The sequence below is a fragment of the Sapajus apella genome, unplaced genomic scaffold (assembly GCF_009761245.1).
Source record: "Sapajus apella isolate SASKATOON/1434 unplaced genomic scaffold, GSC_monkey_1.0 scaffold141, whole genome shotgun sequence".
Lineage (NCBI taxonomy): Eukaryota > Metazoa > Chordata > Mammalia > Primates > Cebidae > Sapajus > Sapajus apella.
The window spans coordinates 2,034,720-2,052,583 of NW_022437081.1; the positions used below are offsets into that span (position 1 = coordinate 2,034,720).

Below are 17,864 nucleotides of genomic sequence, written 5' to 3' on the forward strand. Positions count from 1 at the left end.
AATGAAACTGGATCCTCACCTCTAACCTTATACAAAAATCAACTCAAGATGGATTAAAGCCTTAAACCTAAGACTCAAAACTATAAAAATTCTAGAAGATAACATTGGAAAAACCCTTCTAGACATTGGCTTAGGCAAGGATTTCATGACCAAGAACACAAAAGCAAATGCAATAAAAACAAAGATAAATAGCTGGGATGTAATTAAACTAAAGAGCTTTTTCATGGCAAAAGGAACAGTCAGCAGAGTAAATAGACAACACACAGAGAAGGAGAAAATCTTCACAATCTATATATCTAACAAAGGCCTAATATCCAGAATCTACAATCAACTCAAATAAATCAGTAAGAAAAAACAAGTGAGCTAAGGACATGAATAGACAATTCTCAAAAGAAGGTATACAGATGGCCAACAAACATATTTAAAAATGCTCAACATCACTAATGATCAGGGAAATGCAAATCAATACCACAATGTGATACCACCTTACTCCTGCAAGAATGGCCATAATCAAAAAATCAAAAATCAGTAGATGTTGTCGTGGATGCGGTGAACAGGGAGCACTTCCACACTGCTGGTGGGAATGTAAACTAGTACAGCCACTATGGAAAACAATGTGGAGATTCCTTAACAACCAAAAATAGAACTACCATTTGATCCAGCAATCCTCTACTGGATATCTACCCAGACCAAAAAAAGTTATTCTTTGAAAAAGCTACTTGCACATGAATGTTTATAGCAGCACAATTCACAATTGCAAAATCGTGAAACCAACCCAAATGTCCATCGGTCAATGAGTGAATAAAGAAACTGTGGTGTACACACACACACACACACACACACACACACACACACACACAGTGGAATACTACATAGCCATAAAAAGGAATGAATTAACAGCATTTTCAGTGACGTGGATGAGATTGGAGACTATTATTCTAAGTGAAGTAACCCAGGAATGGAAAACCAAACATCGTATGTTTTCTCTGATATGTGGCAGCTAAGCTATGAGGACGCAAAGGCATAAGAATGATACAATGGACTTTGGGGACTTGGGGGGAAGAGTGGGAGGGGGGAAAGGGATAAAAGACTACAAATATGGGGCTGGGCATGGTGGCTCACATTTGTAATCCCAGCACTTTGGGAGGCTGAGGCGAGTGGATCACCTGAGGTCAGGAGTTTGAGACCAGACTGACCGATATGGAGAAACCCCATCTCCACTGAAAACACAAAATTAGGTGGGCATGGTGGTGTATGCCTGTAATCCTAGCTACTTGGGAGGCTGAGGCATGAGAATCACTTGAACCTTGGAGGCAGGGGTTGCGGTGAGCCAAGATTGCACCATTACACTCCTGCCTGGGCCACAAGAGCGAAACTCCATCTCAAAAAAAAAAAAAAAGCCCAATTAGGTTAATTATATACTGCCATAATAAAATCCTGAATTGAATAGTGTTGAATATTGGCAAGCAAAATCGATTCATCTCAATTAAAGATCTTTCTAGTTACAAAAAAAAAAATGTCATTTTAATTCTCATGTTGCAATGGGTTTGGACCAATAGCTGTATATCCTAAGCACTCTGAAGGAATGTTATTACATGGGGACATTAACAGCCTCAGTGTGGGCTACCATACTTTGAGAAGATATAATTTTGGTGTATCTAGACTAATTTGACACTGATTTATCTTTTCTCTGGTGCTGTGATCTAATCCTATGAGCCTCTAATTGTTTCACATGTATGAGATTTGTTTCACTGGTAATATGGCTTAATTACCAGATGATAAAAATCATAATTTACATTCTACTGTTTCCCTCTCCTCCCCACCCACATCTAGCATAGTGATGAGAATTTGATGCCATTAATGTTTGTTTACTTGACCTGATTCCAAGTTACTTCTGAAAGAGCTGTGGTCATTCTTCTGGGAAACTGACAAATACTATTGCTTCTTACTTCTCTTCCTTGAATGACTTCATTTGAGTCTTTGAAGTGCTGAGCAGCTAATGATGAGTTTCCATGCTGGAGCACAAATGTGGGCAGGTAAAAAACCCAGGCACCTAGTTGATTTTGCCTACTTGGCATTAAGAACTGTTGGCCCATTGTTTTCCACTAAATTGATTGCAAGAGCAGTAGCATTTTCGACAATGCTGTAGTCTCTTTTCGATTCTTCAAGCATGTTATCAAATTCCTGCTATGTGATAAGCACTATACTAGGTGCTAGGAATTCATCGGAGAACAAGACAAGACAGATGATAACTCCCCTGCCTTCACGTCACCCAAACAATAATGAAGGAGACAGAGAAGCATATAGAAAAGGCACTTTAAAAATGGCAAGATAAGTGTTCCAATGGGGGGGGCTATAGATCTACTTTGGAGGAGTACCTAATTTTCACTTGGATGAGATGGGCAGGATGAAGAAATTTTCTGTGAGAAGAAGTCTTAAAGAATGAGTAGGGGCCGGGCGCAGTGGTTCACGCCTTGTAATCCCAGCACTTTGTGAGGCAGAGGCAGGCAGATCATGGGGTCAGGAGTTCAAGACCAGCCTGGCCAACAATGGTGAAACCCCATCTCTACTGAAAATACAAAAATTAGCCAGGTGTGGTAGCGCATGCCTGTAATACCAGCTACTGAGGACGCTGAGGCAGGAGAATCTCTTGAACCCGGAAGGCAGAGGTTGCAGTGAGCCAAGATCGCGCCACTGTACTCCAGCCTGGTGACAGAGCGAAATTATCTCAGGAAAAAAAAAAAAAAAAGAAAAGAAAAGAAAATGAAAGAAAAAGAAAAGGAAAGAATGAGTAGGAAGGGGGAGAAAGAGAAGAGGCTGATGATATAACCCAATTGTGAGATGATGGGGGCCTAAAGTAAGGAGGTGGAAATGAAGACATTGACTAAGACATATTTTATTGAGGTAGGATCAGTAGGACTTGTAACAGATTGGTGAAAGAAATAAGAGGAAAGGAGGGATCTAGGGTGGCATCCAGGTTTCTGACATGAATGATTGCATGGATAATGCAGTCATTACCAGATACAGAGAATACATGAGAAGAAATAGGTTGATGGGAGCACTAGTGGGGGAAATAAGCTGAGTTTGCACCTGTATCATTTGAGGCACATCTTGGACCACCAGATTTCTGGTAGGCAGCTGAACAAATAGAACTCAGAAGAAAGGTCTGGGCTGTTGATACAGTTGGCCTTTCACATCCATATATTTGACTTTAGTAGCATGTTTTTGTATGCTATTCATTAACAACCCTAAACCACTTAACTTCATTCTTTTTTTCAATATGGCAACTTACCGGGCTGTACTTGAGCTCTTGGCCTCAAGCAATCCTCCTGCCTTAGCCTGTTGAGTAGCTGGGACTACAAGTGCAAGCCACCATGCCTTGTTTCTCTTTTCATATGCCAAATTCAGTGAAAAACTAACATTTCACTCTACTGCATGGTGGCACTGTTTGCCAGACAATGGTTTCAAAGACCTTGACCTGTATGTTCACTAGTGTCTATTGAGCACATATTGGAATATTTTTTTTTTTTTTTTTTTTTTTGAGACGGAGTTTCGCTCTTGTTACCCAGGCTGGAGTGCAATGGCGCGATCTCGGCTCACCGCAACCTCCGCCTCCCGGGTTCAGGCAATTCTCCTGCCTCAGCCTCCTGAGTCGCTGAGATTACAGGCACGAGCCACCATGCCCAGCTAATTTTTTGTATTTTCAGTAGAGACAGGGTTTCACCATGTTGACCAGGATGGTCTCGATCTCTTGACCTCGTGATCCACCCGCCTCGGCCTCCCACAGTGCTGGGATTACAGGCTTGAGCCACCGCGCCCGGCGGAATATTTTATTATATTTCTCCTTATAAGAATTAATGCAAATCCAGAATTGAGAAAAGCAAAAGCATTAATAATCATGACAAGAAACAACACCTCAAACTTAATCAACATAAACACAGAAATCATTGGTTGTGCTGTAACATGGCAAATATTTAGCTTCAAGTAGATGCTCATTGGGCTTACAGTATTTATGTCTTCAATTGTGAAAAAAGGAATAAAGCTACAGAACGTAAATTTTGAGAATCTAGTTTTGAAAATTGTGACTGGAAGATAAAGTACAATTGGGGATTTTTACATTACATTTTAGCTCTCTGAGAATCAACTCCTTCCCATGTCCCCAATAACATGTGAGTCTATCATTTGACTCTTATACACCGGACTTTCACATGTATTTTCAGTATTGCTTCCTATAGGAAAGTAGAAAGCTACTTGCAGTTGTCAGCATCAAGATGGTAGCTGTGATGGCTAATTTTAGGTGTCAACTTGACTGGGTGGAGACATCAAGATAAAGCATTATTTCTGGATGTTTGTGAAGGTAGTTCCAGAAGAGATTGGCATTTGAATCAGTGGACTCAGTAAAGAAGATCTACCCTCGCCAATATGAACAGGCACCATCCAATTGGCTAGAGTCCTGGATAGGACAAAAAGGCAGAGGAAGGGCAAATTCACTCTCTCTTCTGGAGCTGGGATATTCATCTTCACCTGTCTTTGGACATTGGAACTCTAGGTTCTCTGACCGCCAGACTCTAGGACGTACACTATAGAGACACCAGGATATCTCTGGCTTTCACCTTGGACTGAGAATTACACCATTTGCTTTCTTTGTCCTCAGGCTTTCCGACTCAGACTGAATCATACCATTGGCTTGCCTGATTCTTCAGTTTGCAGATGGCATACCATGGGACTTTTTTGCCTCTATAGTCTCATGAGTTGATTTCCATAAGTCATCCCTTTTTATACATCTATATCCATCTATCTATGTGTAGATATTAGCAGATATCCTACTGGTCCTATTTCTCTGGAGAATCCTGACTAATACAATAGTTAAACCCTGGACTAACTGTAGCAGTTTTCTAAATGTCTCGCTGTTTGGTTGTTAGTCTGTTCTCAGGCTGCTAATAAAGATATACCCAAGACTGGGTATTTATAAAGAAAAAGAGGTTTAATGGACTCACAGTTCCACATGGTTAAGGAGGCTTCACAATTATGACAGAGGGCAAAAGAGGAGCAAAACACATCTTACAAGGTAGTGGGCAGGAGAGCATGTGTATGAAACCATCAGATCCCATCAGACTTATTCACTATCATAAGAATAGTGTGGGAAAAACCCAATCTCATGATTCAATTACCTCCCACTGGGTCTTTCCCATGACACGCGGGGATTATGAGAGCTACAATTCAAGATGAGATTTGGGTGGGGACACAGCCAAACTATATCATGTTCTTATCAACATCTTATTCAGCCACATTCTTTGGTTGACAAAATGGATGCAAAAATAATTCATTTCTAAGCTTAGTCACTGGGAATATTCTCACTTTTGAAAGTCACACGTTTCTAGATTTCTCCAGTTATTTTTCACTTTATATTGCACAGGATTGAAATGGACAGAGAATTAAGTAAAGTAGTAAAATAAATTAAAATATAAGAATAAATGAAAGCTATGTTGTAAACCTGCAAAGGTGGCCACAAAAAAAAACACCTTTTCCATAATGATGAAGTACTAGGTCTCCTAATATTTGAACATGCCTGTTATGTCCTCGTTGTGATTGATACATTGTATGGCAAAGGAAAAGTATAAGCTCATAAAATTTCCCTTTAAAAAATGAAAGTCATGCACTTTGGCTAAAAGACAGCGTTGCCAGGCATCTCCACCTATTTGGAAATTAATCCCAGCAGGTGAACTATTATGTTCCTGCCATGGGCTGGGAAAGATTTTTTAGTATGTGCTGGGAGTCACCAACTTCAAAATCTTGGAATTTATTTTATTTATTTATTTTCTGAGTCAGGGTTTCACTCCTGTCTCCCAGGCTGGAATGCAATGAGGCAATCTCAACTCACTGAAACCTCCGCCTCTCTGCTCAAGCAATTCTCCTGCCTCAGCCTCCCCGAGTAGATGCACCCAATTAATTTTAAATCTTGGAATTTATGAAAAAAAGCATACCTATATACTTTACCAACAGAAGGAATGCATTTAAAACATCATTTTAGCTCTGCTTTTTCAAAAGAAATAAAACAAGTATGCATGTTTTTATTTTAGATAGTACCTCTTTAGCCTATATAAACAATCTGTTCTCCATGCCAGTATCCATGGCAAGGATCAGATGGTATTTTTTTTCAGTATTCATGTCCTATTGAGGGCTTTCAAAACTTGACTTTCATTTTCCCTTTTCCATTGTGAAATTCACTAAAATATTGCAAACAAAGATGTAGTCATAATCACAGGTGGAATGTTGAGGTACATTAGTTAAGATGTACGTTAAGACAAGCAAGGTCACAGCCTGTTGGGATGGCTTTCTGCTTTTTTTGTGAAAGGAAGTACCTAGGATTGTGTGTCTCAGAATGTAATGTGCATAGGACTCATCCTAAAACATCGATTCTGCAGGTTTGAGATTGAGATTTCTTATAAGCTCCTAAGCAATGCTGATGCTGCTTGTCCACTGCTATGTTTATCCATTCAGGAATGCAAGCTACCTTCCTTGACAGGATTCAAGATCCATTTGAGAAACAAATATGTTTGTTCCTCCACGTAAATATTTATTTGAAGAGTGTTCATCTTTGTGAAAGGGAAAAGGGAGAAAGGAATTTGCTTGTCAAGTATGCAGTTATGTGCTAGGGACTGTTAAGCATAGTCATTTAATTCTGACAAATACTGTGCAAGGTGGGTGGTATTTTCTCACTTTGCCAGTGAGGAAAAAAAAAACCTGAGAGTGATGTACTTGTCTAAGGTTAAAGCTTCTCTCCGTTGTATCATCTTGTCCCTAAGATTTCAATCTTATGACAGTGGCCAAAGATGCCATCTAATTCACCTCTTTGTCAATGTAGTTTCTGCAGTTCTCAAAAGAAACATAATTCAAGCTAAAATGTTTTACCACATTGCATGAAATGTAATAGAGCCATATGACAGCATAGTTTGTCATTTCATACCTCTGAATAGAATACTGACCACTCTGTGTCCCTGAAGATGTAGCAATTACACGCAGTAACAGCCTGATAGCTCACCCGTAAGCGGGAAAGCAGCGGTTATTGTTGTTCCCTGACCCCACCAGGTCTGAGGTGAAGTCACTTTAGTCATTCACCTCTGTCCAGGCCTCCCGAATGCAAAAGAAAGCTAATCTACCAGTTGTGTGATCAAAATGATGCCAAGAAATCAGTTGATATTCGCCATTAAACTGTCCTGCTGCTAAAGCTAAGTCAAAAGGATGTGGAGATATTGTGTATGAAACACTTCAAACAGGCATTCAAAGAAAACACATTTTCAATTGGCCATGTATCCAAGATGAGCCAAGTTCTATCAGTAAACAAATTTCTTTAAGAAAGAAAAAGGGAGCTGGAGACCGAAGGCAGTGTTTATACTCAACATTTCAAAGCAGCTTTGTTTCTGCTGGATCATGAAAACAGATTTCATTCTGCCTGGGAATAAGGGAACTCATCAGAGGTAAACAGTACAATCAAGTTATTCCACCAAATTCAACTCACCGGGCAATTACAGAACACCTGCTGCATGTACCGTTTGGGGTGCTGGGGAGACTGAAAATAGTAAGAACTAAGCCCTTCCCTCAAGGCTCTCATAGGCAGGTGCACAAATGACTGCAGCAAGGTCCAGTAAGATAAGGGCTAGAAAGAAAATGCCAAGCAAGTCGTATCAAGATTCAGGAGAGGGAGAGATCATACCCTGCCAGGGGTATCAGGAAAGGCTTAAGGGAGAAAGTTGAATTTGAGATGAGCTTTGTAGAGTGGGTCAAATTTCCATATGTAGTCCTGTACTGGGGAGAATCCAGGGAGAAACAGCATAACCAAAGAAAGGCATGAAAACAGGAAAGTGTAGAATATATTCAGTGGACTCTGGTTTGGCTGGAATGTAGGACAAACTTACTGCACAAATAGTAAAAGGGCAGGACAATGCTTGGCAAGTGGTTAGAAACTAAATTGTAGAAGACCCTAAATATCCCATTTCAACAGGGATGCTCTCATTATTAATCAGAAATATAATGATTTATATGAATCCTAAATTACACCCACAAAAATTATCCACTAAAATATCACCCAGCTTTGGTATAATTCTGTAAAAAAAAAAAAAAAAAAAAAGCCATGTCAATGTTGTATATACAATCTGAAAACTTCAGTATCACCCTGTCAGTTATTTTAAGGCATACTACAAAGCCACTGTGATAAACACACACACACACACACAAACACTCTATTATTGACCCAGAAAACAAGCTGTAATAATCCAGAGGATTAGAATTGAGCACTCAGAAACAGTCATACGTGCACACACACACAAACACACAGTTTCAGCTATGTATTGCTATGTAGCCAACTACCCTTCCCTCTCTCTCCCTCTCTTTTTCTTTTTTTGAGACGCATTCTCAGTTTGTTGCCCAGGCTGGAGGTCAGTGGCACAATCTCAGCTCATTGCAACCTCTACTTCCCGGGTTAAAGCTATTCTCCTGCCTCAGCCTCCTAAGTAGCTGGGATTACAAGTGCGCACCACCACACTCAGCTAATTTTTGTATTTTTAGTAGAGACAGGGTTTTACTATGTTGGTCAGGCTGGTCTCGAACTCCTAACCTCGTGATCCGCCTGCTTCAGCCTTCCAAAGTGCTGGGATTACAGGCATGACCCACTGCGCCTGGCCCCCTCTCCTAGTCTATACTTTGCAGAGTAGCCAGAATGATCCATTTAAAACTATAAATCAGATTATGTCACTCATGTGCTCAAAATCCTACAATGGCTTCTCAAAACACTCAAAAGAAAATCTAAAGTCCCTAGGATGGCCTATAAAAGGCATTCCATATTCTGGCACTTGGTACTTCTCCAAACTCATCTTTTAATACTTTCTCCTTCGCTCACTCAACTCCAGCCACTTCCGTATCCATCCTTTAACCCACCTATCTATCTGAGGCAACCTACTGTGTCGTAGGCCTGAAATACAGTCCGCTGTATAGCCAGCCCTGTACAATAAGGCCCACATTCCTAGGCTGACATTTAGGGTTCTTCGTGCTCAGGTCTCAGCCTAAGTTTTCCACTCTTATCTCTGACTTTCCCTCACCATGCAACCTATCAGTGCTCTGGTCCAGTTGTTTAAATTTTTTGTTCTTACCATTTGAACACTTTTCCCCCTCACCAACTGAAATCTTAGATGGAACCCTAATGTCGAAAATAAATCAAAGCAGAGGTACTTCAGTTGAAATTGTGGTAGGTGTCCTGGGTTTCCTCCAATTTGACATTCCTCCTTCTCTGCAGTATGCCCTGAAGTAGCTCTAACAAATTCAATTTGAAAATGATGTTTTAAGCCGAGCGCGGTGGCTCAAGCCTGTAATCCCAGCACTTTGGGAGGCCGAGGCGGGTGGATCACGAGGTCAAGAGATCGAGACCATCCTGGTCAACACGGTGAAACCCCGTCTCTACTAACAATACAAAAAATTAGCTGGGCATGGTGGTGCATGCCTGTAATCCCAGCTGCTCAGGAGGCTGAGGCAGGAGAATTGCCTGAACCCAGGAGGCGGAGGTTGCAGTGAGCCGAGATTGCGCCATTGCACTCCAGCCTAGGTAACAAGAGCGAAACTCCATCTCAAAAAAAAAAAAAAAAAGAAAATGATGTTTTAGCCAAGCTGAAATATCTACGTCTTTCAATGCCTCTGAACACCTTGTGTCACCCAACCTGAATGTCCTCCAAGACCATTTATGCATGTCCAAATCCTACCTAGACTCTAGGCCCAGTCAAATATCACCTACTCTGTGAACTTTTCCTCGGTCTCATCAAACATGACACTTTTCCCCTCTGAACTTTCTTCATACATCTTCTATGGCCCATACTTCCTCACTTTCTGTATTAGGGAGATTGGCTTATAAATTGTTCATCTTACTAGGCTGAAAGCTTCTTTTAAAAAGGTGGGCAGCTGGTGTTTGCTGAATGAATGATTCATCTATTCATCTTTGTAGCCACAATAGTCCTAGTGCAATGTCTTGTACGCAGTAGGTGCTCAATACACATTTGTTTTTTGGATGAGTGAGTGAGTGAACGAGTTTTCTACTCATTCACTATATGAATTCACTACTCATTTCATTATATGAAACAAAACCAATTTTTTAGTGGAGCTTATTTAGCTTGTTGTTTGTTTCTTCCTTTTTATGGTCATAAAAACAGATAATGCATCCAGTCCCCTGTGGCTCCTGAAGACTTCAGTAAGCTGCCAAATAACATTACTGAATTGGATTAATGAATATTGGATTAATGAAGAGCTTATAGCAAAATTATCATAATGAGGAAATGATCCTTTTGGGGACTTCAATTTCAACTGTTGAGGTAACATTAGTTTTAAATGAAATAAAACATCTCATTGTGTAGACTTCACACAGCTGTTAAATATGCCAGAAGGAGTTGATCCTAGGGCATCCTGCAGTAGATGAAAATAGGAAGAAATTCACCATGGCAAACTGAAGAAAAGGGAGGCATGCTGTATGACCTTAGAAAAGTCACTCCTCTTCTTGCGGTCCCCATTTCTCAGGTTTTCAGTGTGTAAATGGAGTTTCATTCCAATGATCTTTAAGTTTTCCTCCTGCCCAAACCATCTATGGTTGTTTTAGATTGTAAGCAGGACACCAGTTTCCACCGGACAGAGTTGCAGACAGCTAGCCCACTTAAGAACGTGGCATTTGGTCCCAATCTTTTATTAAAATTTATTTGTTATACTTTAAGTTCTGGGGTACATGTGCAGAACGTGCAGGTTTGTTACACAGGTATACACATGCCATGGTGGTGGTTTGCTGCATCCATCTCCCCATCATCTACAATAGGTATTTCTCCTAATGTTATCTCTCCCCATCTCCCCAACCCCTGCTATACCTCCCCTAGCCCCCCACACCCCCAGGCTCTCCTTCCTGTGTCCATGGGTTCTCATTGTTCAACTCCCACTTATGAGTGAGAACATGCGGTGTTTGGTTTTCTGTTCTTGTGTCAGTTTGCTGAGAATGATGGTTTCCAGCTTCATCCGTGTCCCTGCAAAGGACATGAAGTCATCCTTTTTTATGGCTGCATAGTGTTCCATGGTGCATATGTGCCACATTTTCTTTATCCAGTCTACCATTGATGGGCATTTGGGTTGGTTCCAAGTATTTGCTATTGTGAACATTGCACAATAAACACACATGTGCATGTGTCTTTATAATACAGTGATTTATAATCCTTTTGGTATATACTCAGTAATGGAATTGCTGGGTCAAATGGTATTTCTGGTTCTAGATCCTGGAGGAATCACCACACTGTCTTCCACAATGGTTGAACTAATTTACACTCCCACCAACAGTGTAAAAATGTTCCTATTTCTCCACATCCTCTCCAGCATCTGTTGTCTCCTGATTTTTTAATGATCGCCATTCTAACTGGCGTGAGTTAGTATCTCAATGTGGTTTTGATTTGCATTTCTCTAATGACCAGTGATGATGAGCTTTTTTTCATATCTTTGTTGGCTACATAAATATCTTCTTTTGAAAAGTGACTGTTCACATCCTTTGCCCACTAAAACTTGGTCCCAATCTTTATTCAGGACCCATTTGTAGTAATCTTGCTAGGATTGAGGAACATAGCTAGTTTTGCACCTGTCCCTTGCCAAAGACCCACTAAATATATTTCCACAGCAGGATGCATTCCTTACTAGATATCTGTCTACAAAAGAAGAGCCACGTTCACAATCCATTCTACTGGATAAGCCACGCCACTTGCCCCCAAATATCCAAGTGATTGAAAAGAGGTGGGACCACTGGTCACAGCCTGTACCTATTGCTGCACTTATCACTGGGTTGTCCCAACCACATACTACAGAAGCAAGGGACCTTGCTACATTCCATGATCTGTGGCCACCATTATCTCCTGGAGCCTGTGCTATTGATCTGCAGGCAGTTGTTTGTCATTGTTCAGTGGGTGAAGCTGCCTCCTCATATTTGCATCTTCTTTCTCTACACAGGTATAGGGAGTCCACTCTCTGAGCTCCATGCCTGAAAGCATGGAGTGAGTCTGGCTGAAGTAGTAGCTTTGTTCTCAGCAACTTAAATCTATTCCTATTGTTGGCACCAGAGAAATAGTAAACTTTCTGTTCAAGCAGTGTAGCAGGCATGGCTCTGCACTAAATAGACATGGGTTTGAAATCTAGTTTCATCAGTAACTAGCTGTGTGACCCTGATCAAGTTACTTTTCTTCTCTGACCTTCAGTTTCTTCACCTGTCAAATGTGGATAATCTTTTAATTTAAAAGTTTAAACCAATTTTATTGAAGTATGATTGACAAATAAAACTTTTTTTTTTTTTGAGATGGAGTCTCACTCTTGTCACCCAGGCTGGAGTGCACTGACATGATCTTGGCTCACCACTGAAACCTCCACCTCCCAGGTTCAAGTGATTCTCCTGTCTCAGCCTGTCTAGTAGCTGGGACAGTGGCACGCACATCCAGCTAATTTTTTGTATTTTAGTAGAGACAGGATTTCACTGTGTTAGCCAGAATGGTCTCAATCTCCTGACCTTGTGATCCACCCACTGCAGCCTCCGAAAGTGCTGGGATTACAAGCATGAGCCACCACACCCTGCCTAATTTTTGTATTTTTAGTAGAGACGGGGTTTCACCATGTTGGCCAGGCTGGTCTCAAACTCCTGACCTCAAGTGATCTACCCACTTTGGCCTCCCAAAATGCTAGTATTACAGGCATGAGACATCGCGTCCAGCCAAAACTTTTTTTTTTTTTAACTTTTATCTTAGGCTCAGGGGTACATGTGCAGGTTTGTTATAAAGGTAAACTACATGTCATGGGGGTTTTGCATGTAGATGATTTTGTCACCAAGGTAATAAGCATAGTACTTGATAGGCAGTTTTTTGATCTTCTTCCTCCTCCCAACCTCCACCCTCAAGTAGGCCCTGGTGTCTGTTCCCTTCTTTGTGTCCGTATGTACTCAAAGTTTTGCTCCCACTTATAAGTGAGAACACGTGGTATTTGGTTTTCTGTTCCTGTGTTATTAATAGTTTGCTTAGGATAATGGCCTCCAGCTCCACCCATATTGATACAAAGGGCATGATCTCATTCTTTTTTATGCCTGTGTAGTATTCTGTGGTGTATATGTACATTTTCTTTATACATGTGGATGATTAATGGTACCTTCCTCAAAGGATGGAGGTAAGTAATAAATGAGATGATACTTGTAAAAAAATTTAGAACAGTATGTCACATATAATAATACATTAACAAATATTAACTATTATCACTACTATTAATAATATGAAGTTTTTTAAGTACAATGAAGCCCCATTAATTCTGATTAAGGTGTCAGTGAGTAATGTTTGGGAGGTAGAGCGATTTCTACCATAATTCATTACGAGGATATTAAAATCAGATGTATATAGGGCTTACCATGTGCCCATTATAAGTACGTTACATACCTTAATTTCCACAACAACCCTATGAAGTAGGCATCATTATTACTGTTACTATTGTCACCATGTTACAGAGATGAAGAAGTTAAGAAACTTATTGACAGTCACACAGTTAAGTGGAAAAGTTGGGGCATGATTGCAGGTCATCTGGCTCAAGGACCTGCATACTTAACCCCATTGCTACACTGCCTTTACATAACTAATTGTTGATGTTGTAAATGGAAATGCAGCTTTATTACCTCAAACTTAGGGTTATAAGCCTTCCAGTCACTTATACTATCTTCTCCTGTTAACAAATGGGTACTAATTAATTAAAATTAGCACATTATTCATGTGAAATCCTTGCAGGCAAACTGCTGCCACTAGAAGCAGAAAGTGACAAGAAATGTATTTGTTTCCATTGATGAGAAGGGAAATGTTTCTTCTTCTATCCAGATTCACTATGTTTGGGCTTATCCAATCTTCCTTTCCGTCAATGGTAGACTCTAGCTCAGCACACACAAAAGCAACGCTTCTATGACAGATGACTCTTATCTACACACTTAATTAAGACTTGCTCATTAAAGTACTGACAAGATTCTTTGAAGCTGTTTCTCATGCACTTTCCCCCAAAAGCAACCAGTCTCCTCAGTTAATCAAGTTGGCTTTATTTTCATTCAATAAGCAATTACAATATGCCAGGTGTTATTCTGAAAGCTTGATGTGCATCATCTCTTTTAATTCCCAATTCACTCCAATATTTTAGGCCCTATTATCATCTGCATTTCGAACAAAAAAAACTGAAAAGTTGTGACTTACCAGAAACCACACAGAGAGTAGCAAGAGGGGCCTTTGACCTTGGTTTTGTGCTTTAGAGGGCTTTGCTCTGGCTGCGCTCTAGCTGTGACCCCCCCGTAGGGCAAGAAATCTGCAGGGCCAAGGAAAAGTGTACACCCAGAGACCAGGCTCCTTCTATCCTGCTTTTAGAGGATAAATACCTGGGATCCCACATTTTCCTGCCCAAATGACTCCAAACCCACTTCCAGGGCCTGAGTGGAACTCTTCCTAGTAACCATCCTCTCAAGGGCAAACAGTGATACTGCTAGTGTGAGCATCCCTTGGTCTGAAGGGTGGTCAAGAGATGGCTGTTTGTGGGGCTTTTGATGATTTTTGGATGTGAGAGCTGAAGCTGGCATGTGCATGAAGCCTCCTATGGTGAGGAATAAAACCCAGGGTAGGAAGGGAAGAGAGAGAAGCTACAGGCCAGGGGACTGGGGTAAGGGACCACCTCTCCTCATGTGGCCATGTTTCAGAAATCCAAAAGGTACAAGAACTTTAAATTTTAGCTTGGCTTTTCAAATTGTTGTGAACATGCATTTTCAAGGTAAAAAGAACATTTTATGTCAGTTTGCCAGTTTGAGCAAACTCTTATCCTAGCTTGACAGATAGATGTCAGGGTCAGGCTTGCACCCCCATGTCCACCAGACACAATTGTATGCTTCTTTAAGGGATCAGCTCAAATCCCACTTCCTCCAGAAATTTCTTCCAGAAATTGTTTTCCCCCTCTACTTCTCTTGTGGCAGCCTTTCTCCTGGCCTGCCTGACCACACTTGTCTCAGCTTCTATCTGTCTTCCCTGCGAGACTGTGACCTAAGATCTGAGACCTATCCATCTGCTTGACCCTCAGTGCCCAGTAGACTGCCTTGCCCAAAATGCATGTCTGAAGATGTTTGTTAATTGAAAATATGAGAAGGGAGAAAAGAGAGGCAGCACATCTTGGGGAGAAGGGAAAGAAAGTGAAGCAATCAGAAAAATCCTTGACATAAGGTCAGGTAAGCTGATAAGGGGTTTTTTTTTTTTTTCTTTGTTTCATAGAAAATTTCCAACGTATAGAAAGGTAGAAAATAGTGCAATGAACATCTCTGGGTCTTTCTCCAGCTGCAGCAATGATAAATGAATTCATAGCCCATCTTGTTTCAACTCTACTTGTACTCACTTTCCCTATCTCAGTCTTGGATTATTTCAAAGCAAGCCTAAAAAATCATTTTATTTCAACCACAAGTATTCCAGTATGAAAAGAGCTTGGCCAGGCACGGTGGCTCACGCCTCTAATCCCAGCAGTTTGGGAGGCCGAGGTGGGCAGATCACCTGAGGTCAGGAGTTTGAGATCAGCCTGGCCAACTTGGTGAAACCCCATCTCTACTAAAAATACAAAAATTAGCTAGGCATGGTGGCGGGCACCTGTAATCCCAGCTACTCAGAAGGCTGAGGCAGGAGAATCATATGATCCCAGGAGGCGGAGGTTGCAGTGAGCCGAGATCCTGCATTATAGCCTGGGCAACAGAGCGAGACTCCATCTCAAATAATAGTAATAATAATAATAATAATAATAATTTTTTTAAAAAGAAAGAGCTTGTTTATCAAGAATTTGATATCACCAAGCCCAGCTGAGCAACAACTGGAAACTGACACGATCGAAGCAGAATCACTTCTGGCAGCTGCAGAGGCTTGCAGGACAGGGGCACATGCAGACTGGTAGCCTGTGTGTGATCAGGGAAGGCAGGCTTTCTCCTTCCCACCGTGATCCTCAGGGGCAAGGAGCTGGGAAAGCATGGGGCCCATGGTCATGGCTTTTCACTGAGCTAGCCATCTTTCTTTGCTCATTTCAAACTCTGTACTTAGTGATTTTAGACACCTTTGTGCACATCCATACTGACTTGTCTTAATTTTGTCAAAGCCTTCTCTTTCTCCCCTGGAGCTGTCTGGGAATTCTAGTTCATTGTTGCTGGCCATTTTTTGCCTCCTTTGTGCTTAGCTTGTTGAAATACTAAAGGGGTTGGACAGTGTCAGACAATATGGCCCCCGTCACGCCACATTTTACATTGAAATCATTTTTAAGGGCTTTGCTCCTTGACACAGATGGTCTCCATATCCTAGGAGATGGTCTTTTGGCATGAAAATGAAAAAGCTGTGCCCCCTGTGAATCAAGAAACTTTGCGAGTTTATTCTAGCTCAAGTCAAACGGACACTTCATTGTCCCAGCGCCTCTTAGTTTCTCCTCTTGTAGGAAGCATTTTTGATTCCTCTCATTAAATACATGGATGAGTTTGCACTCCTCTTTCTCACCTCACGGTGGGCCCCTATTTACACTAAGGCTCATCCCCTTTTCTAAGACAGAGAATGGCCTTCACCTTTAATACTGACACGGAAGATCAACTGCCTGAAGCCACTCCCTGCTTCTCCAAGCCCTCTCAAGAAAGGTCTATAGGACCGGGCACAGTAGCTCACACCTGTAATCTCAGCACTTTGGGAGGCTGAGCGGGGCAGATCACCTGATGTCAAGAGTTCGAGACCAGCCTGGCCAACATGGCGAAACCATGTCTCTGCTAAAAATACAGAAATGAGCTGGGCGTGGTGATGGGCACCTGTAATCCCAGCTACTGAGGAGGCTGAAGCAGGAGAATTGTTTGAACCTAGGAGGCAGAGGTTACAGTGAGCAGAGGTCGTGCCACTGCACTCCAGACTGGGCAACAGAGGTAAAACCCCTCCAACAAAAAAAAAAAAAAAAAAAAAAAAGAGGAAGGTCTGTCCTTTCACAGACTGCTGCTAATTGTTCCATTCTTGCTCATGTTAGCCCTGTTACTGTCACCACTTGGAAGCCTGAATTTTTTTTCTTTTTCTTTTTTTTTTTTTTTTTTCATTTTTCTTGGAGTTACCACTGGAATCACTTTCTTTTTAGTGAACTTTGGGCTTCTTCAGTAATTAATATCTCTCTTAGAGTAAGAGATGGAAGCAAATCTATAATCACCCTTCCAATCTCTTTTCCTGACTTGTTTGATATTTCACTCACTGTGGCGTAGGTAGCATATCACTGTACACATTCCATTTCACCCTATTTAGGTCCCAGGAAGTCTTTGTTTTCCATCTCTCTTATGGATTTTTTACTTACTGGGCCAAACTGACATCAAACACAATTTTCCTAGAAAACACTTCTTTCCCACTTAATTGATGTTTTCCACAGTTCTCCTTTAGAGCACCTATATCCAATCTGTTCAGTGACTGCGGTATTAAATATTTAGTAGCTATTCTCTTTCTCCCCACTACTAAGTTCCAGGACAGGGATGGCAACTGGGCAATAGTAAGCCCTCTATAAATATCAGAAGGGAAAGAAATGAATGAATGAACTTTCATTTTTTGACATAGCTTCTCACTGTATTACCAGGCTTAACTAGAAATCCTGGGCTCAAGCAATTCACCCACCTCAGTCTCATAAGTAGCTGGCACTACAGGCACAGGCCACGACACCTGGCTTGAATGAATATTCTTGAATGAGTTTCTGATGGTATTTCTTTTATGCTTCTAAAATCTGATCTCCTCTTACTCTCTTTCAGCTTGTTTTCTTAATCATTACAAACCAAATCA

General features: G+C 41.1%; 1 long non-coding RNA gene across 1 annotated transcript; it reads right to left on the reverse strand.

The window, feature by feature from the left end:
- Positions 1-4,487: 4,487 nt before the first annotated feature.
- LOC116540527 lies at positions 4,488-12,911 on the reverse strand. The gene is made up of 3 exons (XR_004264483.1): positions 12,768-12,911; positions 10,527-10,530; positions 4,488-4,499 (listed from the first exon to the last, which is right to left on the reverse strand). It is a non-coding gene; the product is annotated as an uncharacterized LOC116540527 (long non-coding RNA).
- Positions 12,912-17,864: the final 4,953 nt, after the last annotated feature.